The sequence below is a fragment of the Talpa occidentalis genome, unplaced genomic scaffold (genome assembly GCF_014898055.3).
Source record: "Talpa occidentalis isolate TD23 unplaced genomic scaffold, MPIMG_talOcc4v2.1 talOcc4.16, whole genome shotgun sequence".
NCBI classification, from domain to species: Eukaryota; Metazoa; Chordata; class Mammalia; order Eulipotyphla; family Talpidae; genus Talpa; species Talpa occidentalis.
This window is the reverse complement of record NW_023601653.1, coordinates 26,352,531-26,374,981: the sequence shown is the minus strand read 5'-3', so window position 1 is coordinate 26,374,981 and position 22,451 is coordinate 26,352,531.

Here is a 22,451-nt window from a genome sequence, read left to right as displayed (position 1 = left end):
TTTCATTTGTGGCAAACATAGGCTGCCTTAGACTACTCTGGGCTTGTTAGTTAACCTTAGATATAGGTGTTGGCCCCGACAGTTACCACGCAGGAGCGGAGCAAAATGCACATTATCTTTGGGCAGAATTCTTCATGCTGGTTTGCAAAAAGCAATGCTGGAATAGCATCAGCAAGACCAGGGAATGCACTAACAGCGTGAAGTCATGGTCCCAACCTAGACCTACTGAATCAAATCTTTGGAGAAGGGTCCAAAATATTTTTAAAGAACACAGAAGTGTAGTATGAAATTTGGATGTAAACTAAAGGTTTAAATTGCCTGCAAAAGAGAGAGGGAGAGAAGTTAACCTATGCATGCATTTCTCTTTTTCGAAGCTCTTCAATAAAATAATTCACTTCACATTCATGAGAGTATGTGAGGAAGTAGAAGAAGAGAAGGTAAGATGGTTACACTATTGAAACTCTCTTTAATAGAAGGAAATATTAAAAGTAGGAAGGAACCGTCTCCCTAGTAATCTTCTTTAACTGTAGGTTCTCTTAACCCATTGAGATACATATTGAGTTTACAGTTAAATAGAGGTTTGTCTGTTACAAGATAATTATAACAGTTTGGTTTCCTCTTTCATAAGGCCACTTACACTTTTGCTTATTTTAGTACCTTCCTCGGACTGTGGTTGAACAGCACAGATTTTGATTTTCAAAGATGCAAAAAATGATTTAAAATATGAGTTAATTAGCAAGGTTGTGGAAATTTTTAGACTCATGACTGTCCCCTCCAAAATGAAAAGTTCAAGGCTAATACTAAGCATTATGTAGTGCACAGGGCTGCATATGGACAATTTTTGATGACAAGGGAAAAAAGCTTCAATATTATCTCCAGCAATTTTTAAAAACAGCTAAGATTTTTTAAAAGAAAGTTAAAATTATAAAATAAAAATTTAACTCAAGGGATTTTCTAAAAGTACCATCATTAAACTTGCAAGCCAAACTTTTTTGCAAAGTTTCTACTTGCAAAACTTCAATAATTGACCTAGCAGACCAGGCAGCAGCTTCTTTTTTTCAATCTTAAAAATGATCTATGGTACAAAATACTTTTGTCAGTCTAATAATTCACGGTGAATAAATTGTAAAATCTCAAATTGCTTATGTAATTGCATAAATTGTACACTGTCTATACCAAAGGCACAGGACCATCACAAGTTGAATCTCAGGATTTTTTTCCTTGTACACAAATTACATGAGGAAAGGATCACTTCCTGTTCCACTAGGAGTTAATCTCAAAGCAATTTAGTACCTAAACCCAATAGTGCACTCTTACTTCAATTTCCCACCCTAAGTTTATATTCACTGATAATGTCCAAGATAAACTAAGACTGCAAATAGGATCAAATATCAAATTAGTATAATGTCGTAATATCCAGCAGAGTCCAAATCTGAAATAAATTTTCTCTCATTTTTATATTCCAGGGAATAAATTAAAAGGCAAAGATGAAATACAGATATCAATTGAAAACACTAAAGTCCAAGCAAATTATTATTTATTTTTATATTTTAAAATGACAAGTTTAAGAGAAAAAGGTAAAGAGGAGATGCTAGCACAGACACAAGCTAGCAGAAAGCTGCCAAAGTCCAAGTGAATTAAAATCTCAAATGGAACAACTTTGTTCTTTCTTAGGTTAAAAAATAAAAAAGGTCAAATAAATGAAATTCTTTCCAAACATCTAATTATGCTGGACCTTACTCAGCAAGGATTCTTAATCTTGCTATGGAATTGGGACTCCTACACAGCCATTGATTGGAGACCTTCCAAGGAAGTAGCACAACTCCTTAGGCCACCAAAGTACAAATTTATCACTTTGTATGAATCATTTTTTAAATTTCCAAAGAAATAACAGAAGGATAGTGTAGAATATGGCAGATAGACAGGAGAGACTTTGTTAAGAATCCAACATTTCTAGATAAAACATACTTTTAATACACTGTTAAAAGTATGGGAGGCTGATCCTATACCTCTAAATCATATACAGTGCTGTAAGGCAACCTGACCTCAATAAAAAATATATATATAGAAGCTGAGAAAAATCTCAAAGTCATCAATCACCTCCTTGCCCAAAATAAGGTGAAACAACAACCTATAGGTCAAAACCGAGTAGGGAGAGATTTGCAGTAGGTAAAGATGAAAAACGGAGCTGTCCATATTATTGTCTAGACCGGAAGACTAAACTTTGGGTCTCTGGTGAGATAAGAGTGATGAAATGAGATGCCTGCATTAACCTGTGGCCTGGTTCCAGTCAAATAACATGTAACTTCTCTTTTCCTTAATGACAATACCTTCAATGTGCACTAAATGCATAGGAGCAACTCTTCATGTGTCCTCTACCTCAACAGTACACTACATATATATATATATTATATACATTATATATATATATATATTAGTGAAGCCTTTAAGTGGCTCACTTTTTAAAAGTCCAAATACTCCTCTTTCCCAGTATTTGGACTTTTTAAAAAGTGAGCCACTTAGAGGCTTGGCAGTCAATTAATTAACTTCTGAGTTTCCCCATGGTGCAGTTGCTGAACAACTCCTAAATCACACGTGCACAGGAAATCCCCCAAGCTGAGATGCAAAAGAGAAAGAAAAAGTTTGACTTTTAATATCTTTGAAATTTAACAGCCAGGTTAAAAAAAAATGTCATTCGAATTCAATTTATTTGTATTTTTATGTTTGGAACTTTAACATATGCGGGCACTTAATTTATTTAAATGTAAATTTCTTCCCAGTGACTTATAATATAGGGGATTTATGTTGAAATTTGGACCATCTGTATGCTGACATCTCATTACTTGTACATCTTAAAGTTGTCATTTGATGTTATGAATTACTGATAAGCAATTTGGAACAATATGACTGAAAATAATCTGGGAAAAGAAATAGACCTGAGAACATATTTTACGTATTTATGCATGACTTAAATGTTTAACAATATTTAATTTTTTGTCCAATTTCAGAACCTCTGGCAACAAAATTATAATGCTATATGTGGTTCCAGAAAAATACCCCAAAATACAAAGTTGTTTGTACTGGAGGAGCAGTCTCCTGAAGGTGGAAGAATTGTCTTGGTGTTACAAAGAGAAATCTCCATAAAAAGGGGAGGTTCCAGATTCCCTGCTGAGGGTAGAGCTGAGCAGCATGGGGAAGCTATAGAAGTCTTGGAGAGAAGACTTGGGAGAGACAGGTGGAGTAGAGACATGTGAGAAGAAGCAGTGCTTGCTTTTCGGCCTTGGAATTGCACCAGAGACTTGAGGGATATGGAAGGGGACACTTGGAAGAGACATGGGTGAGAGGCCTGTAGGGAGGCTCACAATGGCAGCCTTTATCTTGACTTGTGTTTTGGTTTTGTTCTTTTCCTTCCAGACTTGTCCGGCCCCTTTTGCTCCTTTCCTATGGTTCCCCACCAAAAGGTGCCTTAGACTTGTGGCAAGTTTTCAGGCTTCAGTGGTCCTATTTGGGGCCAACCCCTGTTTGGCAGGGGATTTACTCACAAGAAGATGAGTAACTTTGGGGGCTGTATCATGAAACTATCATCCTTTTTTCTCTCTATTAAAGTTCTTTAACACTAAGAATATGCTTTGTCTTTATGTGGTAGATGGCAGAACCCCTTTAGAGTGTGCAAGTTTGGGGGTCCAAGGGTATCCCTCAGTCTGCACAATAATGAACAAAGGGAAACATTCACCACACTTTTAATTCATGAATGTTTTATTAAAATCTAGAAGACCAGAGCCTCCCTGGTGGCGCAGCGGTTGAGCGCTGGGCTGCAAAGCTGCCTGCAGCCCCTGCAGCCTCTGCAGCGCCGGTTCCATCCCTGGCCACCGGCGAGGGTCCCACATGGCAAGCAGACCTCTCCTGCCATGCCCACTGCTCCCCTCAGTAGTGTACTTCATCAGTCTGCCTGTTCTGTTCCCCGCTCTGGCTCTGGTGAATTCTCTCACCCTCCCGTGCTTCTGACTGTACCCAGTGCTTGTATAAATAAATAAATAAATCTTAAAAAAGAAAAAAAAAAAAAAACTACAAGACTAAGCTAAAAAAAAGAGATAGAATGTTGGAAAGTTCTTCATACCACTGATGTTTATTTACATGTGACAGGAATGTCACTATCATTGAATCTCTTTACTTATTCTACTCCCACAGAGGATCAATGAGTGGGTTAAGAGAAATCAGGCACATTTAATCCAGCTACTTGCTCTCTTTTCTCACTTGGGAGTGAGTTTGCCTATAGAGAAAATGCTTCACTCCACCCACCCCTTTCTATAACTTATATACAGAAGGGATTCCATCTCAGCCAAAGGACTGGATGGGAATGTTTTAGTTATGCTGAGCTAGGCAATCTCAGAGTCTTAACATAGTGAAGTTACTGGACCAGCAGATCTGTATGGCTACTCATTCCTAAGTGATGACTCAAGGATCCAGTTGGCTTACATGGTGCCATTATCTCATTTGAGCATTTGAATTTCTAGTGATGTTAAGGGGTGAAGAAAAAACTGATTGCACAATAGACTTTAAATGCCTTAAATTTGAAATTATAAACAATATGTATCATAGCCTCTCATCTAGAACAAGTCTCATTATTCAATTTTACTGTAAGGGTGGCTAAGAAATATTGACAAGTACATGAAAATCTGGTTAGCTACTGATATCTCTGGATTAGTGCATTATCCTGATGAACATTAATACTCATACCCTGCAGAATACCATTAATAAAAATCAAGTTTTCCCATAAGGTATAAGCCACATTTACCTACATAATGTTTATCATTGTGAGGGTAAATGTCTCTGTCTTCCCATTTGTTTGTTTTTAAATTTCTTCAGAATTTGGATGTTAGGGGTATTTTTTTTTATTGCACACCCCACTGGCCTCAACAACCCGTTCTAAAAGATTAGTAGTAGAGATAACACAGGATCTCAGACAAAGATGACTGTAAATCTGATCAATATTTGGGAAGTAGGAAGGACTTAACCTGAAATTTGAAAGATAAATGAAATTTAGAGTTTTAGAATAGAGTTAATAAATATTCCACTATCTCTCTATTCCCCTAAGTCTAATCAGAAAATGAAGCCATATATTCCTAATGAAATAAAAACCAAAAAGATATTGAAAAGTTAGTGTATTAATTTATAGATTGTGACAAACTTGAAATGTGGGTCCAGAGACACAACTTTCTTTGCTTCTCTGTAATACAAAACTTATTTGTTTTGATGGCTTAACAAGGATGTGTTGAATATGTGCCATATCTATGCAAATACAGACACATTCCATTGGACAATATGATACTAAAGAGACCTTGAATTATATCTAATATGCCATTATTTGCTAACTAAATTTTGGGTTTTTTTAAAGATTTATTCATTTATACAAGAACTGGGGTATAGGCCAGAGGCGTGGGAGGGTGAGAGGAGTCACCAGAGACAGAGTGGGGACTGAAGACACTACTGAGGAGAGCAGCGGGGGAGGCAGGAAAGGTCTGTGGTGCCATGTGGGAATCTCCCTGGCAGGCCAGGAATCGAACCCGTGCTGCAGAGGCTGCAGACAGCTTCACAGGGCTGCGCTCAACCTGCTGTGCCACTGGGGAGGCCCTAAATTTTAATATACTCGATCTGGTCCATTGTAAAGCTCTTTCTTTGAAGTAGTTTTTCTTGCAAATGCACATAGAAAACTGAACTTTTGTCAGTTACTTTGAATGTCACATTGTATACTCACTGCCCCGCAGTAGTAATCATCCTTGTACATTTTACATGAAACTTAGTGAATGCCAAGATTTTTTCTGTAAGCTGTTATCAGAAAATCACTTCACTCCATTTGACTGTTGTGTCGATAAGCTTGCCAAGTATTTTTAATCACAAGTCCAAGCTTACAAGAGTCCAAGCATAGTATTCCTTTATCCTTGTAAATATGAACCTGATATTTAAGAGTAATTACCTTAGAAGCCAGAATTGGGTATATTCAACCACATCTCTTAACTTCTTATAAAATTTACCATTAACATCTTCATTAGAGAAAACGTATGTATTGGTCAAATGTCAATTGATAGAAAGCCACTTCAAACTAGTATAAATAAAAGGAGAAATTAATGACCCATTATGTAATCCAGGAATAAGTTGATTTTGACCTCATCAGGAGCAATTTCATATGTTCAAATCTCTATCTCTATTGTTCTCTCTCACATACACACACACAAAGGTTTCAAAACTATTTATTAAAAAGGCTTGCCCAGGGAGAAACACAGCTATTCATGAATGTGGTTAATTCCAGGGCCAGGCTAATATTTAAATTTGAGGGTATCATCTGAAGGGTTCCTCAACTTTGTGACATTTTATCTCTTTTATTAAAAATATACTTGTAAAAATAAATGAAAGTCCAGAAATAAATTAATTTTATAGGTGACCCTGATTCATCAATTTCAGTTCATTTATTCAAACAAACCATTTACCTACAACACAAGGGATAGAATACTCTCTTTAGGCATCACAGACTCACTCCTCTTACTGGATGGAACAGAGAAGTAGAAGTAAAGAAAGCACATGCTAATGCTCTAAAAATAATACATAATATTGCTGCTTTTTCCTCTTTAACAAGTGAAGAAACCAAGGGACAGGATGGACTGATGATGAAAAAAGCCAAGACACAATTGAGGTCCTCTGCATTACTACCATTTAATAAGCATGGTAGATTAAAATATATACTTTTGACAGTGTCCTACAAATTACCTTGCCCAAAAATAATATTTTTGTATAATCTGCAACTCTAGGACTTAGAGCTTGTATTGCATCATCAATATTTCTCTCCAAGGCATAGCATATACTATCTTCATACTTTTCCATTATGTCTTTGGGAGGCAATACTTTATATTAGTTTCCAGACTTTAACTACAAAATGTAGATGGGAAAAATTCAAAACTTTAAAAAACAAGAACTATTATACAATATAATTTCCAAAAGGAAATAGGTTTTGTACACTGTTGGATTAGCAGCAGCCATAGCTGGTGACAATTTGACTATAACTTGTAGCTCAGCCAGACCACACTGACACCACTTTTGATGCTTATCAGATGTGAAACAGTAGGTGTTAGAATTTTAAAAATCATTTTGAAAGAAGTTACTTCATTTGATCACAAACCCACATTCTGGGTAATTATTCGCTTTCATCCTCCCATCACAATCTTCTTTTTTCTTCTTCCTCAACCCTCAACCCTCACTAGGGAGAATATGATCACTTATCTTTCAGATTATGTTTGAAGTTTGAAGCTGCAGGTACATGAGCATGTGTTTCCTTATGAAAAATTTAACAGTACACAGAAAGGTAATTCTTTACTGTGTTTTTACTTATAGCAGTATGATGTGTCCATGCAGTGAGTGAGAGGGAAAAAGTGAAAAAATATAAGAGGAAACATCTAAATTGTGCATCTATATGAGTCATCTAGTATTGTATAAATATTATAGGCAGTCTAATAATCTTTTGTGTGGTTTTTTAAAAGTAATAATTATAGCTCAGTAGGATGGAAAAACATAGTTTTCATATAGAAATAAACAATTTATATGTAAATAAAAACATAAATCTCTGTATAAATGTATATATTTCTTTCTATGGGGATATATAATATGTGCATATATTTATATTATATACATATAAATCCTTCCATAAAATAAATATAATTGACAGATATTTTATAAATATGTTGCTTTGGACTGAATTGTGTTTCTTCAAATTCACATGGAGCCCTAAATGCCAATATGAGTGAATCTGGAGTTATGGTCTTTAGTTTATTAAGGTTTAATAAGGTCATAAGGTACAATGTTTCCCAAAGGCCTATGTATAGATCTTTCACTTACTAGTTAGAAATTTGTATTAAAGGGCCTCCCCTGGTGGCGCAGGCGGTTGAGTGCCGCACTGTGAAGCTGTCCGCAGCCTCTGCAGCACGGGTTCGATCCCGGCCAGCTAGCGAGGTTCCCACATGGTGCTGCAGACCTCTCCTGTCATGCTCGCTGCTCCCCTCAGCAGTGTATTTTGTCAGTCTGCTTGTTCTGTTCCCCGCTCTGTCTCTGGTGAATCCTCTGACCCTCCCGCACATCTGGCCTGTACCCCGGCTCTTGTATAAATAAAAAAATAAATCTTAAAAAAAAAAAAAGAAATTTGTATTAAAAATTCAGACTCAAAGACTTATCCTATACATCTAGCCTAGAATATCAAAGGCTAGGATTGGGAATCTCTTTGGTTGATTTCTGATGTGCAGTCAAGTTTGAAAATCACTGGGCTGAATGAGTTTTAAGGTCTCTCATAGCTCTAACATTCAGTTATTGTATATTTTATCTTAGAGAATATTATGTTAAAATCAGTTTTTACATTTTCTGCAAGATAAGATCTATCCCCACATATACAATATGGCTTGAGAAAGTTCAATTATGTTAGAAAAGACTGAATTCACACAATGAATTTAGGGTTTCAAGGAGGACAATTTTTACTTCTCTCTCTTCCTTTCCCTCTTCTGTAGTCTTTAACTTAACATCAGCACAGTAATCTAGTAACTTCACAGTAAATATTTGCTATTAATACAGGTACGAAATATTAACTTCCAGGTAAATTCTACATAGTGTAAAAACACATCTTTATATATGCATTACACAAATACCTTAAAACTTAGGGAAAATTCATAAAAATAAAACTGTGGTAGGATCAGTCTTTCTAATGTTCCCATAGCTTCTCCTATTTATCCTTATCTTTTTTTTATTTTATTGGACCATTGACTTTCTTGTAAGCAAAATAAAATAGCTAACCTAGAACTAATGACACAGAATTTCAGTACTACATTGATCACCTGCTAATGATGTGGCCTTTAGTGAGCTATTTTCCTCTTTGTGACTCACTTTCTTCCTTTATAAAATGAGGAAAATAAGGTATCACAACAGAATGCTATGATCACTAAATGAGACAGTACACAAAAAAAAGTTCAGATTGCCTGGCACATATGACATGCTCAATACTAGCTGTCTTGTGCTCTTCATTGATTTTAATGAGGATAAATAAGGTTGTACATTGAATCCTTTTAAAATGTAGAAGCATTATTATTAACTTGGCAAGAAAACTCATTTTTTTTGGCTTTTTCCAATGAGAAAATATGAAAAGTAATATAATTTCAAGCTATCATTTCCATTGGTTCTATTAAAATACAAGAGTTTTTTGTGTGGACAATGGTCATATTGGCTTTCAGTATACCAAAATGGCATTGCTACTTAGAATATCCTAAAATAACAGAAATACCTTAAGATTGCTCATCTATACAATGGACAGTTTGGCAGTTAGAGAAAATGTTCCTTTTGGGATTATGACTGTGCCCTTGGATTTGGCCATAGTGGTCAGATCTGGATCCAACCTTCTTAAGTTGGAATCCAGGCTTTGTCATTTACTAGCTGTAATACCTTGAGCAAGTTTCCTAAATTGTCAGAGATTCAAAATGAGAATACCAACATCTGCCCAGGGTAATACTGATGGCTTGAATTCTGTCATTCTTTTAGGGTCAAAGTTATTGTGTATTCTGTGCAAAGTTCTTCTTAACTCACTCATATATTTTTCCACATAAACTAGCAAAGAGCACTGCTTTTGCCCAGAGTCCCATAAATTATCTTTAAATACCAGTTACCTAATATTTCCCTCCATAGCATCTCAAAACCTATCAGCCATTAAAAAGGAACCAAATTGTGATACATGCCAGAATATTTATAAACCTCAAAAACATTATGTTCTGTGAAAAAAGTCAGAACATAAAAGATGAGGAACTCTATGATTACACTTACAGCAAATGTCCAGAACAGGTAAAATAATAGTTGTTTAGGTCTAGGGTTAGAATGGGGAGGACTATAAATTAAGGATAAGATTTCTTTTTGAAGTGGTAAATATGTTCTAAAATTAAATTGTAATGATGGTCTCACAATTTTAAAAATATGAAGAAATCATTGGGTTATACACTTAAAATGAGTGATTCTTATGGTATGTAAGTTATAGCTCAGTAAACCCATTAAAACAATAAAAAAAAAAAATCCAAGGAGCTCATTTCGTCAACCACCCAAGAAAAAGTATCCCAATATTAATAATAGTAAATAAACTTCAATTACCCATATAACTAAAGTTCAAAAAAAGGGATAGAGTGAGCTGCAATGGAAGAAAAACCAATTTGTGAGCACATGAAAGTTGCCTACAGGAGACACCCAGAAATAATTAATTCTAGGTGGCTCAATAACAAAATGACATAGATCAGGAAGTCACAAAGGTGATTTCATTTTCTGAAATGGTGCAATATCAAGACGGGAAGACACACATACACTTCCAGAAAAAGAAATTTTTGCTGGTAATATGTTTATTTCAAGTAGAAACGTCCTGTTAAATGACTTGAAATATGATTACTATGTAGGCAATGATTTGTTAGAGATGTGTGAAAGAAAATGCATTTTAATATGTAATGTCTTTAATGTAACAGATTTACAGCTAAGGTTTAAAAATAAAGACATCAATGTATGTTAGTATATTCAGGTAATGAGTAAAAAAAAATAATGTAATTCTCTAAAGTAATATTAGTGACTTGTGAACATTTAAATGACATAATTGTATTCACATAGATTATTTTATACTTATTATATATATATATATGATAGATGTGACAGTCTGCTTTCAGACTTAAGAGTATTAAAATCTTCCACATATGATCCCCTCTTTTGTTCCCACTATTGGGCTAACTTGAGAGGAATCTGCATACCTAGAGGAAGCAGAAATACAAGTTTATGGCAAATGTGCTCTCAAAGACCACACAGAAGATCACCTGGGAGGAATACCAGAACTGGGCTAGGATGTGAATGAGAAAAACACTTCTATTGTGTTAAGATACTGAAATACCAGGATTTATTGGCAATAGGAGCTAAGTAACAGCTAACCTACTGCAAGAATTTTTCATTCAGTGATGAAGAAATATTGAGGTCTAGGAAAAGAGATCTATGAGAATTATTTTTATTTTTCACTCAAAATTGATTATCACTTGAGAGCCCTGAAAGACTGAAACTTTTTCATATTTATATGTGCTGAAAATAAATGTTTTAGTCTATTGGACTAAACCTAAGGAAATTGATTCAAAGCTTGGCTTGCTCAATTGTATTTCAGAGAGTTTGTCTATTGGTAAATAATCATTTGAGATCTCCAGATGAGATAGCTTCCTCAGGTGATAATGTGGTAAGTCTTCAACTGGTCCCCCTCTCCAGTTCTGTTAAACTTTGACCCATCTACAACTGCTAACCAATAAGAATAATTTCTCCCTCCTCCAAATACTATTTTTGACCACATGCTCTAGATGTTAGCAGAAGCAGCAGATCCTCTTTGCTACAGTTCTATGAAAACACTTCCTCAGATTGGAACACTCTTTTGGAGTACTTCTCACATTTTAGCATTTTTTTAAAGACTTTTGCCTACTGATGTTCTGGAAGACTTTCTTCTGCACAGTGTCATATCTCTGTGCTGTATTGGCAATAAAATGATAAATAAGAGGTATTCACTACCCTCAGGAAGGTTATCAAGGTTATCATTTACTAAGGAATACAGACAAGTCTGTTTAATATGATAACTCCTACAACCAGGTTATGTATAAATTGCTACAGAATCATAAATGAGTGAGCAATTAATTTTTCTGGAGCTCTCTGTTAAAGCCAATTTGAGAAAATGAGTCCTGGGAGGAAAGGGCCTTTCACTGAGAAGAAACTGCATGCAAAATAGCAGACAACTTCCAAAAATAGAAGTGTCTCAGAAGCAACTCAAAATTAGTGGGTCAAAACAGACTTATTATCTCCCAACCTCCATCACAGTAAATGGCAACCAGAACTACACAGGCCAGATATCAGAGTCCTTTTTAACACTTTCTTATCCTTCACTGCCCTCTACCATAAGTCATTCATTAGTAATTACACTCCAAATTATATATGTATCTGTATATCCCCTGACATCATCATAGTCCAAGGTACTATCACTTCTCACACAGATTACTGCAATTACCTTATTGCTGTTCTAACTTAATATGCTCTTTCCCCCATCTTTCCATATCAGAGACAAAATGACATCTTTAAAAAGTCAATGTTGGACATAGTCCCTCTCGCCTCAAAATCCTTCAATGGTGTCCCAATATGCTTCACCTAAATATTAAAATGATGAGGTCTGTGGGTGCCTTGGTGGCAGGTGTGTGTAAACCTATAAAGGTGAAATCCTATACCTCTTAATAATCTACAGTATTATAAAACAATATTACCCATATATATATTACATATATACAGTGTTATAAAGCAATGTTACATATATATTATATATATAACAACCACAAAAGATAAAGAAAAATTCCAAATTAGTGTAAAAAATGTTAAAATTCTTAAAATACATTACAAGGCTCTATATAATCTAAATTTTTTGTAAATGCAAGAGATCATCTCAAACATGATCCCCATCTACCCCAATCCTCTAAATTATAGCAATATTAGATTGGTTTCATGTCTTTAAAAAGGCCAGAGTATCTCCTACCCCAGGACCTTCACACACTCTGTTCTTTTGCTTTGAAGAATCTCTCTCCATCCCACTTTAATTCTTTATTTAACTAGTTCCTATATGCCTTATAAAAAGGATGCATCAAAGCAGAGAAAATCAGCACCAGGTGCAGACAATAAGGACTGCTTTGTATATAGAGAATTTAAACATACCAAAAAACTATCTAAAAGTTGGTCTAGTTTTTATTAAAGCCATGCCCTGACAATTATAAACAACATACTTAAGAGAGTATTTCTCTCCTTCAGGAAGATCACGCCTGCCCAGTCATACCACTCTTGGTTTGCCACTGTTTTTAGCATCCAGATTACTTTCTCAAGAAAATAATCCATGATCCTCTAAATAAGCTCCTCTGTCCATTAGAACTTTCTGTGATAATGTAAAAGTTTTATATGTATATTGTCCAATTAAAGTAGCCACCAGCAACGTGAACACTTGGCCAATACAACTGACAAATTGAATTTCTGACTTTAATTTTCGTTGAAAGGGGTAACTACAGCACAGGTTTAGATTAAGTTAAATATTATTGTTTGATGCTCCATTACTCTTTTTTATTTTCCTTTGAAAAGACTTGTTAAACTTACATTTAACATGCAACAAATATTTGACGGACGTTTATTGTGTCCTTGCCTTGTCTTATTCTAAAGCTCACAAGGGATTTTGATTCTCAGGACTTATTTTTCTATATCCTCCATTTAAAACCCTATGTTCGGACCTCCCTGGGGGCGCAGGAGTTAAAGACAGTGCTATAAAGCTATAGCCAGCCACTGCAGCATGAGCTCAATCTGGACAGCCAGGGAGCAACCCACATGGCATAGCAGACCTTCCTGTCTCACTCACTGCTCCCTCAGCAGTGTATTTCAGTATATCTGCTTGTTCTGCTCCCAACTCTACATCTGGTGAATCTTCTCACCTGGCCCCCTGCACCTCTGGCTTACACCCTAGTTCTTGTATGCATAAATAAATAAATCTTTAAAAAATAAATAAAACCCTAAGCTCCATGAGGAAAGATATTGTCTTTATTGTTTGCAGGTGTGTTTTTGGAACCTGACTTATGGCCAGTGACACAATAATTACAGATTAACGAATATATTGTTTGAATATTTCCCTATGGATAGGCTATGGTACGAGGAATGTCAGAAAACCAAGCCAGTTAAGTATACTGTGAAAACAATAAAAAGATTTTTAGCCATAGGGAACTATCAAGAGTTTTTAAGCAAATGAAAAATGGATCAAGTTTGTGTTTTTAAAGGAAGTGTCCAGCATAATGAGATAATATCAATTAAGAGTGAAGACTTCAATTGTTTTCCTCTTAAAGTATTAAAGGACTGATCACAAAAATCTATAAAGAGCTGATGAGACTCAACAAAAACAAAGAAAATAATCCAATCAAAAAATGAGCAGAAGAGCTAAAAAGAAACCTCTCCAAAGAGGAAATGCAAATGGCCAACAGGCATATGAAAAAATGTTCAACATAGCTTGCAGTCAGGCAAATGCAAATCAAAACTACAATGAGATACCATCTCACACCAGTGAGAATGGCACATATTGAAAAAACTAGCAACAACAAATGTTGGCGAGGATGTGGAGAAAAAGGAACTCTCCTGCACTGCTGGTGGAAGTGCAAACTGGTCCAGCCACTATGGAGAGCTGTGTGGAGATTCCTTAACCTACTAAAGATAGAGCTTCCATATGATCCAGCAATTCCACTCCTAGGTATTTACCCAAAGGACACAGAAACATTAATTCCAAAGGGCACCTGCACCCCTATGTTTATAGCCGCACTATTTACAATAGCTAAGCTATGGAAACAACCCAAATGCCCACAAATAGATGACTGGATCAAGAAGATGTGGTTCATATACACCATGGAATATTACTCAGCAATCAAGAAAGATAAAGACATGCACTTTGCAGCAACATGGATGGAGCTGGAAGGGATCATGCTCAGCGAAATAATCCCTCCTTTCCCCAAAATAAGGGGGGGGGTGCAATTGTATGGGGAATATAAAAATAAAAAAATGTAAAATAAATAAATAAAATACAAGCGGGGGGGAATAAAGTATTAAAAACATGGTTTTTTTTGAGGCAGAAATTCTGACATCCTTACATTATTTGAACTTGTACATAGAACTTTACATATTATGTACTTTCTAAACCACAGAGCAACTCACATGCCCCCCTTGCTCTCAAGCTTTTAATCACTTCTCAAGATCTTTATAATAAAATCTATGATCTAGGCTTGATGCACCCCCCTACCTGTTGCCTCTATCACCTCACTTCCTCCTCCCTCTTTTCTCCAGTCCAGCAGAAATGATACTCATCCTTAAAAACACTTATTACTTCTGTTTCTTCCTCCAGGTTTGTTCTTCTACTGTGGTATTACTTGAGATATGACTTCAACTGCTATAACAAGACCCCAAATTAAAAGGTCTTAAGCAAAATAGGTATTTAAATTCCCTTGCATGTAAATGTCCAGTTAGAGAGTTCAGTTAGAGAATTCAGGGTGAGTATTTCACTCTAGGGTCAACACAGAGCTATGCTTCTATCATACTGCCCTGTGACCCATAGACAGATTCCACCCACCTTCCAAAGGGATAATCCAGTCCATATCATCAGATGCCACAACAATAAGAAAAAGTATTTCTGTCTTCTGCCACATGTACATTTAACAACAGGAAAAAGTCAACAAATAAAATTTTCATCTGGGGTGATAAAGCAATTGCCCCCCTAAATATTCTACTTCTGTGCAGTTAGGTAAAAAAATGGTTATTGGGGGCCTCCCCGGTGGCGCAGCGGTTGAGCGCTGGGTTGCGAAGCTGCCCGCGCCCTCTGCGGCGCCGGTTCGATCCCCGGCTGCTCCCCGGCCACCGGAGGAGGGTCCCACATGGTGTGCAGACCTCTCCTGCCGCCCGCTGCTCCCCTCAGCAGTGTACTTCGGTCCTTCTGCCTGCTCTGCTCCCCGCTCTGGCTCTGGTGAATTCTCTCACCCTCCCACGCTTCTGACTGTACCCAGTGCATGTATAAACAAAACAAACAAACAAACAAATAAATAAATAAAACATGCCTCTATTAAAAAAAAAAGTATAAAAAAATGGTTATTGGAAGTTAACTAGTAATCTCTTTCACAGCCATTCATTTAATAACCTAAATATCTATTTGCACCACGCTTCCAGTGGATAAAACATACTTGCCTCATTCCAAGCTAGGCAATTCCAACCCATCTAGTGAATCCATCACAAAATTTAGTCTCTCCGATTTATGATCCATTTTCTCCATGACTGGAGGGGACTACTCCTGGTCTGATGAGGAATACTTTCAAAGATTATCTACCTTTATCTCTCACCCACATAATTAATATACAGTGATGGGGCTGGAATAGGGTAGAAGTAACAAAATTTCCCATCTGCACAATAACAATAATTACTAGTCCATAGTAGTAACCAATTCCTGCTCTTCAAAAATTGCAGATTCCACAGTTAATAATTTCTTGGGTAGGTCAATGGCAACCCCTGTTCTGTTAACTTTGAGAAATCTCCTAGTCACTATCCTCCTTGGCCCCTGGCTTTGCATCCAGAAATGTTTTTTCGTATTTATTATCTTCCAAGATCACCTCTGAACTATGTATAGAAGAATATGTCCATTGTGTTATTTAAGGGAATTATGTGTAGACGTCAATGAATTAATTACTAAAAATAAAACCCAGCATAGAGAAACTCAACACTCATTTGAAAAATTAGAAAGCATTTATTTTTTTTATTTAATTTTTTTTTAATTTTTGTAAAAGCTAATTTTATCATTTAACTCAGCACATTAAAGCAGCAATTTAATTTCTCAAAATGGCTTTTAAAAAAATTGGTACTGGTTTCTTTTTTTAATTATTTTTTATTTTAACATTTATCATTTTTTATATTTTTTAGACAATATTTGATTCCCCCACCCCCTCAGATTGAATCCCCATAGAATTTCCTTCTCCAAGGCACCCATGCACCATCACCTCAGTCCCCTGAGCACCTCCCTCCCTCCCTCTGATCCCTCTTCCTCCTCCTCCCTGCAGTATGTCTCTGGTTTATAATTGTCTGTTTTTGCTTTGTTGTTTTGTACTGTTAGAAGGCATTTAAAAGACTGTATCTAAGGACAATAATGACAGAGAATGAAATTTAGAAAATAGAAACATATTGAAAGGAAAATTAAAATCAAGGTGGTGGTGTTTTTGTTTTTGAGAAGACCAATGAAATAGACTAGTCTAGTGACAAGTATAGGAATAAGAGGGGATTAAAAAGAGATAAAAGGAAAAGCAATGCCCCATAAAATATATAACAAATTTCTAATTCAAATGGATCATTTCCTTATTAAAAACATCAAACACACATACATATGTATGTGTATATACATACACAGGCTGCCGCCCCAAATGACAGTATCCTGTCTAAATAGCACTCAGTTCTATGCTTTTTTCCTGCTTTATTTTCCTTTATTATATTTGCCAGTAATAGATATTGTTACATATATATTAGTTCATCTGTTTTATCTTCTTATGCACACAAATTTAAGTTGCCTGAAGGCTGCTAGTTTATCTGTCTTGCTCACCAATTTAGTAATGATTAGAGCATTGCCTAACACAGAGTATAAACTTATTAAATCTGCCTTAAAAAAAATAACTATGTTCTCTCACCAAGTGGCACATAGTAGAAAATCTTTGCTATTGCAAAGACAACCTGCAAAATGAGACAAGAAAGAAATTTAGGAATAGATTTTGTCAGTTCCCAAAGAAAGGTTATAATCATATTTTACTTCAATTTCTCATACCATAGAAAAGTGAACTTTTCTACATATGCTAAAGCAAACTGGTTCTTGCTCCAAGTTAGAGAATTTCCTATTTAATGGAGGGAAAACAAACAATAAATGAGAATATTAGTATTGTAAAGTACGTTTCTTTCCAGATAAATATAGAATTAGTATTAAAGTCTCATAGAAAGCATATTCTAATAAGAATTCTACCAACATTGTCTTTCAAAAGAATTCAAGGAATTTACCTGACATGGCCTTCACTATAAATAACTATTAATGTCTACCATTCAGCATTCAAATGAGGTGCTTGTAATATCTTCCTCCAAAGAAAGATAACGTCCTTTCTGAAAAGGACATTACTTGGAATTAGGGTTTTTATTTTTTCTCCTATCACAATTTGCAAAATATTCTTTCTTTCAGAACATCTGAAAACTGGAGGAAGCAGGGAGACCACTTAAAGAATACTCACTATCCAGGGGGCCTCCCTGGTGACACAAGGGGTTAAGACTCAGCACTATCAAGCTTGTCAGTTATCAGCAGCCACTAATGCATGAGTTGGTTCCCTGACAGGGCGCTGACCCACATGGTGGAGCAGACCTCTCCTATCCAGCCTGTGCTCCCTTCAGTAGTGTATTTCAGTAAATAAACCTGTTCTGCTCCCCACTCTGTCTCTGGTGAATCCTCTCATCTGCCCAGAACCCCACCCCCACAGCTCTGGCCTATACTCCAGCTCCAGCTCTTTATGCATAAATAAATAAAATAAATCTTAAAAAAAAAATACTCATTATCTATTTGCATACACACACACACAGTTGAAAAGTTATACTGCCTTTAAATGAAAGAAAAGGAAGATGTTGTTACAGGCTTCATTTGCTTACTCTTTCCCTGTACTTTTCCTCCCTGGGATGAGCAGGTTTGAGTGCCTGGAGGAGATAAACAAGGCCTAGGTCACTGATTTAAGATCCAGGAGAGAAATGATATAGATAAGAGTCCAGGTAAGAGCAGCAGATAATTAAAAGGAGAATTAAAAGCAAATTTTGAATCCAAAGAGAACCTGATTTACAGCAAGTCATGGTAATATTGTTCCTTGGAGGTCAAACTAGTTTCCCCAAAAAACTAAGGAGAAACTAGATGGACAAGTTGAGATCTCTTTATTACTGTCACCAAGAGTACGTGCTTGGAGAAGAGAGGGAAGAGACTGGAAACAAATTGCTTGCTAGTGAACTACTAGCCCATAAAAATAGCAACCTCTATGATGGTCACCATAATGATCAGTGAAATTAAGACACCAACTTCACCAAGATCATCAGACCAAAGACCTAGAGACTAAAAAGCGATCCTGAATCCAGAGAGAGACAAAACTGATTTTTAAATAACTCAAATTGTGAATGTTCTATATTAAATCCCTCTCTCTTCATCTCCTGAAAAGTTTTAAAATTTTAAGTTCTGCTCATAAAAAAAATTGGAAAAATAAAGCATATCACAATTTCTACTGAATGTTGTACTAGTAGTCATAATGTTGTATTAAGGTAAGAAAAGTAAATGTAATGTGTAAAATGAGAAAAAAAAAAAAAAACCTGAAAAATAAAAAAGAAATGCAGCATTGTTTGTAGGTAACATGATAGTGTCTTAGAAATTCCATAAGAATCTACAGATAATTAAGCACAAGTGGTGTGCAAAAGTATATTTTCATACTGTTTTCTATGTGCTATCACTACATATAACATAATTAATATTTTATTTTATTTTTTTAAAGACTTATTTATTTATTTATACAAGAACCAGGGTATAGGCCAGATGCACGGGAGGGTGAGAGAATTCACCAGAGACAGAGCGGGGAACAGAAGAGGCAGACTGACTGAAATACAATGCTGAGGGGAGCAGCGGGAGAGACTGGAGAGGTCTGCTTGCCAAGTGGGACCCTCGCCAGTTGGCAGGGATCGAACCGGCGCTGTAGAGATTGCAGACAGCTTCACAGTGCGGCGCTCAACTGCCTGCGCCACCAGGGGAGGCCCACACAATTAATATTTTAATTGATGCCACTTACATCAGCATTAAAAGTCGAATACATCCATAGGATGTACAACACCAGGAGTGAACCCTAATGTGATCTCTGGCCTTTGGATGGCAATGTTGTGTCAGTGTGGATTCACCATTGTCACAACCATACCACTTTGGGGAATGGATGCTGATAGTGGGAGGGCACATCTATTGGGTGGGATGAGGTCTTTGAGAAATCTCTGTGCTTTCCTCTCAATTTTGTTATAAATCTAAAACTCCTCTTAAAATACTACATTTTAAAAATTGAAATCATGGAATGCTGTTTGTTCAATTGGATATCAATATAAAGTATAATACTTGATTCTTTCTTGCCTCTGACATATATAAAAAGTAATCCCATGTGGAATGCAATTGTGAAAGGGCAAATAGTAACTCCTCTAAAGAAAACATAAGAGAATGCCTTTTAAAACAAAATTAGTAGACTTGGTGGGGGGGGGGTGCATATTGACTATGAAGAAAAAGATGTGTACCTTGCAAGTCACAAAAGATAAACAGATAAAATACATAACTTTACAAATCAATAAAACATAAGACAATTCAAATAAGGAAATGAGCAAGATAGTTGAAATACAATATACAATAGGTAATAGAAATATATATCTTCATAAAATTCCCAAGGAATTTAATATAAAAAACAAATTGCAACTGATAGCAACTCAAATCCACACAGAGAAATAAATAATTACAAGTAAAAGTAATTATTCAGGTGATATAAAATCCAGTGTATTTTTGCTTGTAACTTTTTCTCTGCTATCTGATTTAAAAGTAAACTGCATAAAACTATAATTATAAAATTGTATTGATATGCTCAAAATGTATAAAGATACAATTTGTAAGACAAAAATAAACACAAAGGAGGGGGACTGAATAAGGCACTATTTTAGAGCAAAGTTTTCATATACTCTCAAAATGAAATTGATATTAATGTTTTAAGTTACTATGCATATTATAATTCCCAGGGTAATCAATAAGAAAATAAAATATATATTAACAGAAACAAGGGAATTAAAATTAAACACTAAAACTTATTATTTAATAGAAAAGAATATGATGATATTCTTAGCTATGTTCTCCTTGACACATCTTATAGTTTTATCTTTTACATTTCTATTTTATTCATTTTGAATTAATTTTTTAAGAGTTATTTATTTATGCATACAAGAGCTGGGGTACAGGCCAGAGATGCTGGGGGGCGGGGAGGTGAGAGGATTCACCAGAGACAGAGTGGGAAACAAAACAGGCAGACTGACTGAAATACACAGCTGAGGCGAGCAGCAGGCGAGTCAGGAGAGGTCTGCTCTGCCATGTGGGTTGCTCCCTGGCCAGCCAGGGATCAAACTCGTGCTGCAGAGCCTGCAGATTGCTTCATAGTGTTGTGCTTAACCCCTTGTGCCACCAGGGAGACCCCTTTTTGGGATTAATTTTTTAACAAAGTATGAGATCTCGATCAAATTTACTTCTTGCCTATTGGTGTCCAATTGTTTCAACATCATGTGATGAAAGGATTATTATTTCTTGAAAGCTTACTTTGTCAAATGTAAAATGGGCATTTTGGCAGGACTATTTCTCATTTTTCTATTATATTCCATTACTCCAGGATTTTATACCTATATCCACATTACAATGTCTTAATTACTGTAGCTACTTAGTAAATCTTAAATTGGAGTAGTGGGATTCCTCTAGGTTTATTCATTTTGTTTCTCAAAATGATTAATCATTTAATCATTTTGTTTCTCAAAATGATTCTAGTTCTCCTAATCCTTTGAATTCTATAAAACCTTACAATGAGTTTGCCTACCCACAAATAGAGACAAATTTTAAGAAGACTTTTATTTAAAGAATGAAAAAAGGGATTGTGAGTATAAATATATACAAATTTACATATCTTAATGTAGAAAGCAGCATTATACATTAGAAAAGACTAAACAAGGAACTAGTCAACAAAAAGGGAAGACTTACTTTAGTCACTGATTAGCTATATGACTGTGGTTAAATAATTTACTTTCTCTAATTTTCAGTTTATTTATCTGATAAGTGAACAGATTATATTAAGCCCATAAAAAATAGAGTTCCTTATATTATAGATTCATTTTCAACAATATGTGTAGACTGATGATAATCAACAATCCCTCACAGCAATTCTGGGGTCTGCAACAAGATGTATTAAGCTTGTGTTGAAATGTTTGTGAAAATATCATGGAAGTTAAATGTACTGAAGAAAATAGATTGTGATTACAAAGTAAAGAACAGCAAACCAGGCATGGAAGGAGGCAGATTATTCACCATTAGTATGGAAAATATTTGCATAAGACTACTACAACCACATTTTATTGAATTTAAAATGTCATTGATTGTAACAGCATCATTAACTTCTGTTCCACTAAGAAAGAAAAACAAAACGTTATCAATTATAACTGTAAAACCTTGTTCCATTTTTTTAGTGCTTATATGTGGAAACAACGTGTGTCTTAGAATCAATAAAGGGCATAAATCCTTCTACCCTTCAAGCCTTAATCAGAGAATCAAAGTGAACTCCTGGCTTTTCTATATATTAGCGGCATGACCTTTGGAAAGTTATTTGATCTCTCTAAGCCTCAGTTTGCAACTCTGAAAAAAATGAGGATAATAAGGGTAAAATGCTTCAAAGAATTGCACAGATTAAAAAGTCAGTGCCTTCAAAATTCTTAATGTCATTCCTGATATATAGTTTCTATAAAAAAATTAGCTTATTCATTGGTATTTTAAGAGTTATTATTAAAAAGAATCTATAACATTCAGCCCTAATACAAATTAGTAGCCCCCTACCTTAAAGAAAGACTCTAGAGTTATGTATTTTTTTCTATTTCTCTGACAGAGCTCATGAATCCATGGTTATTTACTTCCTCAAAATGTTTGCTGTCCATTACCTCCCAGAAATCTACCAGTAGTCTTTAAAATACTCAAGATAAATGCCTTAACAACTTCTTATAGTATCTACATTCAA